The sequence below is a fragment of the Pempheris klunzingeri genome, chromosome 19, assembly GCF_042242105.1.
Source record: "Pempheris klunzingeri isolate RE-2024b chromosome 19, fPemKlu1.hap1, whole genome shotgun sequence".
Lineage (NCBI taxonomy): Eukaryota > Metazoa > Chordata > Actinopteri > Acropomatiformes > Pempheridae > Pempheris > Pempheris klunzingeri.
This window is the reverse complement of record NC_092030.1, coordinates 12555426-12565512: the sequence shown is the minus strand read 5'-3', so window position 1 is coordinate 12565512 and position 10087 is coordinate 12555426.

The window sequence follows — 10087 nt, the reverse complement described above, 5'->3', positions numbered from 1 at the left end:
AACCCCAACTTAAACCTTAGCATCTGTGTAGTGACGGCAAACATTACAAAATGCTGTCATTTACTAAACATTCCAGCCACACTCCTTTTTGTCCCAAAGGCATCTGAATAAATGGTTCATACTATTGCCACTGAGTGAGCAAACTGTTCAGTTGTCAAAGCAGATCAGATGGCACTCACTAACAGTGCTTCAGGGGTTGTGTCATGTAGAGAGTTTTTTTTGAGCAGGTTAGTTTCAGTAGCCAGTGACATTGCGTCTGCACTTTCAATTATGATCATTATCCAGCAATGGTGAGGATGAGGCTCTTTTTGAAGCTTTTTTCTCATTTCCATGACTTCTGTTCTGTCTGACAGCACAATGAATGCATCTGTAGCTCTTTTCAAAGATAAGATAACTGCCAAACATGGTGGGTCTAAAATGAGCCTGTCGGGGGCAGACACTGAGGGGAGAGGGAGGAAAAAAATACATGCCTCCTTTGTTGAGGCTGCAATGGACAATAATAGCCAAAATTAATAATGTAATAATTAAAATGTTAACCAAAATTAACTAGGACAGCAGGCATGGCTACTCACCCAGCTCAAGGGAACTGACACAGTGGGGCAAGAGTCAAAGTCACAGGAGTTCAGGGAAGGCCAGCACACCTCTGTCATCGGCACCCAAAGGCACTAAGTACTGTATATGTTGCAGTCTGTAAGTAGCTGGTATAGCCACACAGCTTACTACTAGTAAATTCTCCTTGACAACAGATCATTTCTCCAGTATACTATTTGTGCCACAACATTATCAAAATACAACCCGCAAAAGTACACAATCTCCTGCATTATAGAAATGCAGATTTGCTAAACAGAGTAGTGTCTCTACTTTACTCTTGATCCCATGAAAAAAAAACTACCTTGGTTGACATTCTGAGCAAAAGCACTGCAAATATAGGTATCATGAAAATCCTTAGCCAATGTCCAACATAAAAACAGGTGAACACAGCCATGGCTTACTTTCAGGTATCATTCTTAACTAGCTTTGAATGTTTTTTTAAATAATTATGGCTTTACAGGTCCAATTTGTGTGCTTAAACAGTTTAATTTGCATTACTTAAATGGCCCAATGGTTGTGCACATTGCAACTTTGTCTCACAGTTTTCATAAGCTTCCCTGCTCTAAGTTCTTTTGACCAGATGCCCTTTGTGAACATTTGAAGCCTCAAGTAATCAACAAATTTCCAACTCATTTGGTGGGAAAGAAAACAAATAGTTCTTTAAAATCACCAACATGAAGTCTATCATTGTTCTGCCAGTTTACCTAAAGAGGAAATGGAAAAATAGCAACCCAAGATGACACCACAGCTGTGTTTAACATGTGATATTTTTCAGGGATCACCTGTGGTTGTGGAGTGTGGTTGGTCAGGCGACGAAGGCACAAAAAGGTTTTGATGCTGTTCTGCTGTCCACTGTTGAGAATTGGAGCTGTAAAATGAGTTTGGTGAAACAAAAGTCTTTCAAAAAGGCAAAAATGGAAAGAAAACTCCAGCATAGCACTGTCAGCAGTGACTGGTCAAATTATTCAAAAATGCCTTCCTCCTCTTGTTCTTGTAGTTGATATCCATCTTACAGGTGCGTTACTGCCACCTTCTGTTCTGGAGTGTAACTCCCACTACTACGAGAAACACCTTACTACCTACCCACCTACCTACCTAACACTTAATAAATCAGATAAATCATACAACAGTTATGCATGTTTCTAAATACATAAATATAAGTATCTTCCTAAACATTTCTAACAGATTAATTTTGCAAAAATGCACAAAAAGTACACTTTTCTTAAAAAAATATCACAAATCCCCTCCACCTGTGCCACACTTGGTACATTCCTCCAGGAACACACCCATAAAGGGAAGCCATCATTGGGTCAGTGTGGTTTGGTAGTTCCTGGGCCTGAACCTGGGCCTAATCATGTGCAGCAGAGAAGAAAGGTAAGAGATTAACACAAAGTGATTCAATAAAGATGATAAAATACATAAATACAAAATACATTCAAATCTGTGTCATGCAAGAAGCTGACCAAACAGGTCATCAAAAAGTCTGTTGTTAACTGGTAACACACACTTGAGATGGTAGTTTGTATTTGTACATCCTACTACACACAGATGGTATGGGATATTCTAAGGACAGCAGAGACCTATTTAATGAAACAAGTTACTGGGCCCTGCGTTTCTATCCTGATTACTGCATTTAAATCCAGTCTGCCTCTTCTTCCTTTATGTATATGCAGCTGGCATGCTTGTAGCTACATTACTGCCATCATTTATATTTCGTGTCCCACAGTTGCCTAAAACAGCCCTGATATTACTGAACAATCAAATAACAATCCTCTGCCCTTCCCACAACCGCCACACTCCAGAGTTGGCCTACTGTTTTTCTTGTATCCTATTGATATGACCTATATCCTGTTAACTCATGTTCGGTGTCAGTGCTGTATTTACCACTGGAACTGTATAAAGATTTCTGTATAGCTACTGTTTATTTTTCCAGTTATCTATTTTTTTTAAATCCTGAAGTGGCATTGAAGGCAAAAGGGCAAAACCAGAGTTTCATTGTGCTGTGAAACTTGTTTTTATCTGTACATATGAATTGTACAGATATTTAATTGAATTTTTCTGGTGTGTGTGATGTCATGATTTCAGTACCTTGACATTGATCACTAAAACTAGTCAGAGGTGTACCTGTCTGGTGAAGTGTACTCTTTACAATACTGTGTCCAATTCTCAACCTAATCTGTTGACCAGGTTCTAAATATAAATGCCTTTCCTTTGTTTCTTACTATTCTTGACTAAGTTCCTTCCATGCCATTCAATTTTCTCATTTCCCATAATGCCTTAAAGATTCATTAATTTTCTTGCCTGTTTATTATGATGTTGCAAGAGCTACTGATCAAGCTGATCAAAAGTCAGTTGCAATAGTATAAAGGCATTTTTCACAGTTTAACTTTAATCATACAGAACTGTATTACTGATTATCTCAAAATCTTTTTTGACTATTACTATATAAGTTTCTATATCATACAAGATAGCTTGTCTTATAGGGCTAGATTGGATACAGTTCTCCACACTGTTTTCCTCCTAGGTGTACTGTAAAGCCCAAAGACATCTCTGTTTTAGATTTTATTCTCTTCAAGGCTTGGCTTTTATCTACACTGCGTTTCATCCTTCTTACGAGCCTAAAAGTATCTGCTCGGGATTCAAGGCGGTTCCTGGACATACCAAAGACTCAAATGTAAAACCTAATTCATAATTTTAGTTTTTGACACGGTCATAATTTTTGCATTTCAACATGTCAGAGTTGAGGGCGCTTTGACCTCACTGAAGTGAGACCTGATGGCCCACAGCCACCCCGCCTCCGATGTCTGTGAATGTGGCCATAGCTGGAGCAGACCACACCACATGATTCCCATGCTCATTACTGCAGCTTGGTAGGTGGCTGGCTATCTGCATCTGTGCTGGAGACGACGTCGGTGTTCGTGGACATGTGTTTGTGTTGTAAAGGCTTGTGGCACTTTTCTATATATTCTATATTCTATACACATAGAATGGATAATTAATGAAGGATACAATACTAGTCTAACTCTAATCAGGATTGCTGGAGCGTGCATACAACTGCCTGGTCGAACAAGTCTACATTTAGAACATAGAACACCATATTTCTGTCATATTTAACTAAAGGAAAACATGTATCACTGATAGGCTGAAATTTGTCTATGACCTAACACTTCAAACATATCTGTAGTATTACAGTTACTGTTGTAACTGATGTATACATTTTATAGTTTGTGTTTTCTTTCATCAGTTGAAATTGCAGCGGGGTGTAAAAGTATGTACTGAATTTAAAAAAAAGACAAATAAATCCTAGTTATGTGGTTTTGTGCAGCGTATTGTTTAGTATAATGTTTTTAATGATCTGCCATTTTGAGCTCAGCTGCTGCTGAAATAAATTGCAAGCATGAAAAATTAAGTAAGCATTAATTAACACTCATGTAATTCCATGATTTTTGTGCTTACATTTTACATTGTGTGTGAAGTCACTGCAGTGGGACGTGTCATGTTTTTGGTAAACTATCAAACAATCTCACTAGAGGGCAGCAGAGGACATGATATGCAGTGTAATACACAGCCAGCCTCACACACATGTGCTTCACTTAAATGACCAGCCAATATGTCAGGATGAACTAGATCCAGATGTGCTTAAATTACATGCATTTTAATGACTTTACTCTTCAGCATTCCAAAATATGGACATATGGAATATGGATGTGTATATATACATATATATATATACATATATAGTGGCGGTGGCTTATCCAACTGAAGAGTTTATATATTATACCACCTCTTCCTCATTTGAAATCATGTCATCTGCCTCCCATTTGATCCGCTGAGTTCATTATTTATTTTCTTTGTTTTAGTTTTAGTCAAAAGAAACAAACGATTAGGTTTTTAATTCCCTTTTTGGCTCGAGTTGGAGGTTTTAATGATTTGTTATTAGACTTTTGAAGTTAGTATGTGTGTGTGTATATATATATACATATATATATATATATATATTACATAGACATCACTGTCATTTGGTATTTCTGTAAATGTTTTCATGAATAATTATATTTCTCTAAGCTCAGAATACTGACCACATAAGTCTGCCTCATGCCTGCACAGTTCCTTCAAGACCTGTTGGGGGAGGAGGACGACTGTGAGGTAGCCCAGGGAAAACAGGATGGGGGGGTTCACCAGGAAGTTGGAATGTGGGTCCCTGTGTGTGATGTGATTGTTAGCAGAAACGTGTCAGCCCCAAGCCCACCGCCACTAACCCACCACCACCACCATCATCACCACCACCACCACCCTGAGCCCACAGCCCTGCTCAGGTTGTGAAAGTAGAGCTCTGTACGCGAATATGCATGCCTCTGTGTGTGTGTGTGTGTGTGTGTGTCTGCGTACACACAATATACTTCTTAGGCCTTCTCTGCCATGGAAGCGCAGATACCTTATCATTGCCTTTTCTAGTGGAACAGTGGTTAACTCACTCACGAGGTTCAGAGTGATGGGCCAAAAGACAGCCAAACACTCAGGGCGGGGGGCAGGCCACAGGCCCATGTGTCGCCATGCTGTGTGAAACCATACTGGATTAGGAGGCAGTTTACAACGCTCCATCTTTATATACAGAAACTGAAAAACAGAGGAGGAGGATGGAGGCTGAGTGGGATCGATCGGTATACATCACTTTCTCGGTTCTTCAAACACAGATCCACAGTGCAAACTTTGTTTCGTTTTTTTTTTTTTTTATTTGATTTTCATTTTCTGCTGGAGCTTTGAATATATTTTAGATCAAGAGGTTGGACTTTAAAGGTGCAGCCTGCACAAGCGGATTCAGCTTCTATTACCATCTAGTAACATTTGTCTCCTCATTTGACTGTGGAATGTTTGTTGAATATACATGCAGCTGAGTGCTGAGTATTCACAAGCAACAGAACTTTGAATGAGTCATAATGTTCCTTTGTTTATGTTTTAGAAGTTGCTCATGAAATCCACTCCATGCTTGTCTTAGACCCATTAATACTGTAGAGCAGAAATGAAAACACACTGCAAGCAGAAATTAATCTATTTATACATCTTTGAAATGGAAAAAGAATCCAAATTTATACTCATTCTATCAAATTAGGTGACTCCTTGGTAGCACCTGGAAAACGTCTAGCCTAGAAAAAAAAAATGCAATCTCTGCAGCTTTTGTTTTCGTTCTCTCCCTCTTTCCTCTTCTCTGGCTCGGTGACTGTGGATAGGTTTTCAGCCACAAACCTCACAGCTGGTCTTTGGTGCAGAGCATCTGGGCAGGTTCCCCTCCCTGATCCAGGAGTCCTGGCTGGACTGGTGGTTAGCCACACCAGCGTTTTCACCTGCCTGTCTGCTGAAATCTCACCAGACTTTAAGCAGCTCTAAACAAGCGGTAACATCAAACCACACACTCAATAGTACTTGGAGGTAGGGAGTATGTATTTAACCCCTGTGTGTGTGTGTGTGTGTGTGTGTGTGTGTTGCACTTGCACACAATTTTTCCAGCACAAAATTCACAAGAACACAGCTCCTGCTGCCATTGTTGTGTTCTTGCAATCCTGCATTCAGTTTGCATTCGCCTTTTTTCACCAGTTGTTTCAACCTGGTACATCAGTCATTTTTGGCTCCTTGTCATTTGCACCTGGATAAGTGGGATTTGTAGTTCTTCAAGGGGAACTTTTGGTGCCACACAGCTTGCTCGGTCACTGGCAATGTGATTAATTTTTAAGATATGAGATTAATTGGCTTCAGAACCTGTTTGTGTCCAGAGGTTTGATTTTAAAGCTGCACATTTACAGTCTAGAGCAGCGGCGGGGCTGTTTAGATGCCACAGGTCAGCAAACTGTTGCTAACTGACTTCTGCGGTTGATGTATTGTATGTCATCCAGGCTACATTTAGGTTTTGTGTTTCAGAGTAGATGTTAATTAGGCAGCATCGTCACACAGCAAGTTGAGATGTGTTTTTTGAGGACAAGTTTAATTTACTTTACAGTACATAAAACCTGTCTATCTTCTCCCACAGGTAGGATTTGATTTTTATTTTTTTTGTTAATGTAGAGAAAGTTATCCAAAGATGCCAGTTTCCCCTGTTCTTCATTTTCATCACTTACATCATTCGGAAAGTTTTGTATTTAGTAAATTTGTCACTCAGCCTCTCTGTCCTGCAGACCAAGTGATTAAAACACTGCATTTATATACCTGCAATTTCATTTTTTTTTAGGTTTATTTTGCAGATGTAGAAATTACTGCAAAATGTTGAACTTTTTTTTTTTTTAATCCTGTCAGTCACAGTGATTTTGTTTTATTATTATTATTTTTTTAATCTAAAGTTTCAAGCAAAAAAGAAATCTCTTGTGAGTTAAAAGGGATATAATGTTGTAATGTATGACTATGCATGCAGTGTATGTGTTGCCATAATGTTATCTTTTTATATGGCACTCTAGCTTTGTGGAGGAATTATTTTTGTTGTCCTTTGTTAAAGTCAATTCATTTACAGTTTGATTTTAATGTAATTTATTTACACTTAATTTGTTAGGTAGCATTAGACCCTTTTTTTTCCTTTTCTTTAGTTATGTGAGCTCAAAATGAAACATGAAACTAATAAACATAGGTAGGTAAAGGTGATGTATTTATGAAATTGTCCAACCATTTCTTGTTTTATCAATCAAATTTTAACTGCTGTACACTGATAAGCGGATAATCTCTGATTTTTCTATGCGAATTACAACGAATGATATCAAAAAGCTGTTTGTCTTCAATCAATCTTTATGTATTTATAGATAAAGCGCCAATTCATATTGTGGACACTGTTTACCTTTAACCTTCAACTTCTTCAGGTACATTTGCATAATGTTAAATGCGCCTTTCTTTTGCTTATAGGAAAGTTTTTGTGTCACGGCTGCATCAGCTGAACTTTAACCCGTCCAACACATTTAGTTTTAGAGCAGTCGCATAATTTCCCTTCTTTTTAAATGCGTCGCTACAGAATATCACTCTTTAATGACTGCATTTCACATTTTAGAATATTTCCTCTTCGTTGCAATGCCTGTCATCAAATCATGTGAATCTCTTTCATTGAATTTGGCCAGAAAATATTTACCATCACTGAGGATATTTTCAACAAACGCTTTTCAATTGTTTCATTGACACCATCTTTTCTACAGTTGTTTTTTTTTTTTCTTCTTCTTGTGTCTTTTTTTTAGATTTCATTGTGGTGCGCAGCGCTGTAACGCGTATCCAGTGTGACGCTGTAAGTTAATTATAGTGGATGTGAGGCGTTCAAGCTGCTCCTTTCTACGTGTCATCTGTTTGTGACGGTTGCTTTTAACTGTTTAAAACGATCAAAAAGTTGCATTTTGGGTTGTTGGACCGCTGTTTTTTCCCCTTTGCTTGCTCATTAGGCCTTCGGTCTAATTTCCATGAGGTCCGTTCTTCTTAAATAATGAGTTTCACCGTTCAAGTCTGTTCAGTTTCCTTTATGAGGGCCAGTGAGCAGGAGTGGGTTTTTTTTTTTTTCTCCTTCTCGGCCCTTTTTTTTTTATTTGGTATTCTTCCACCTAAAACTCATGAAGTCAAAAACATTTCATTCCTGATAAATGAGTTTCCGTGTCAATTAGTATGAGGCAAGAACAATTGGATGGGCCTATAGTGTGCACATGGATGTAGCCTAGAACTGCTGGGATTTATACATTTCTATCAAAACTGATTTGTCGAAATCAGTATGGACCAATCTTTACTTCCATGATTTTACGGACTCCTTAAGGGAAAGTGTCGACCTTTGCTTTATATTGACCTTCCAGCGCCTGGCTGAAGTTTTCAGTTCGTGACACGTGATCTTAATATCTTATTCAGGCGCAGACATTTAATTCCTTTGGACAAAGATCGGCCTTTTTAATTGCTTGCAGGGCAAACTTTGTGACAGCTTTGTTCTTAATCTGCAATCTGCTTTTCTCTTTTAAAGACCCGATTTTCTCTTTGCTCTCTGTATAATCAGTATGTTCTTTTTTTTTGTGAACTGTGTGCTTTACCTTGAGCATTATCATACAATAGTGTTAAATGAATAAATTCACATCAAACAAATTACAGATGCAAACAATAATCCCATAATCCCACATTCAAGGATTTGGTACCTCTGGTATTATTATATATATATTTATATATCTGAAAACAATATTAGTGCAGTATAGTGAGGGGGTGCTCCGTGGCCTTGTACTGCAAAGATATTTGTGTTGATACAGTAATGGAGAAGCCATCCGGAAGTCTTTCAAGGCTCTGTGCGCAGTTGTGCGTGTGCGTGTGTGCGCGCGCACGAGAGTGTGTGTTCGGAAGAGAGAGTTCTCTAGCTCAGCAAAAAATGTTTCTTGAAAGTTTGGAAAATTGTACGTGAGGCTTTGAGGATCGTTTTCTTTCAGCCCTTTCGGTGCCTCTGTTTTGCACTTTGAGATTTGTACCTCCAAATGTAAAGTGCATTATACATAAAATGCATTATTCTTATTATTATTATTATTATAAGACGCGATATGAGTGGGATGTTGATATGTGGGTATATATGTTGCATCCTTAATGTCTTAAATATATTCACCAATTCTTATTTTCGAATCAAATTCTAGAGCAAAAATTAAAGTAATTCTAACTGCTATACTTTTAACCCCAGAGCCACTCACGCTACTGCTCTATCATTACCCTGCGTCTCGCATAGCCAGCTGTGAAGTTACCAGTCATATCGACTCAGGAAGTGTTAATATTGACGGCTTGCTAATGGACAAACATCCCACTCACGCTGTCTCTCCGTATCACGTTGAACGGCGGGGAAATTAACTCTGTGGATGCCTGCGTAATGACATAACAGCTTCAAATGCAAATGAGACATTTTAGCGTGCACACTGCAAAAAATGCCACCTTTTTAACACACTGAACACACTAAAATCAGATTTTCTGCCCACAGGGTGTTTTGAGTCTGCTGTTTCCAATGTTTCAGGAGGAGCAGTGCAGGCCAGGCAGAGCTGTGCTCCATCCACTGAAGCTGCAACAGTTCAAGAACAACACAAATACAATGAAATTCTTAATTGTGATTCTAAAATGTCACAACAGCCGCACCTCCAAGGCTGATTTCCTTTTCTACTTTTTCAACACGTTGCGTGTGAAATTGAAAAGCCGGCTACCTTTTGCAGTGCATGTACCTCTCGTAACACTTCCACCGTAAGGTCAGCTAAATGCGCGTCTGAAAGCGTGTCTAACCAAGCACCGGCAGTGCAAACATGAGTCCATATCTAATTTAAAAGGATCTGGCGGTTTGTTGTGATCTTTATGTCACACTGGGTGTGCACACTAAACCTGTGTGAAGCCACAGGCCTAAACATAGCCTGCGCCAAATGCCAAATTTGTGTGTGTGTGTTTTTTTTTTCTTTCTGTGCAGACAAATCTATCCAATTCGGATCTATTTGCGTCTTTTTAGCCTCCTGTACTCTCAGCCGTGGAAGCTGCTCTGTTCCTCACC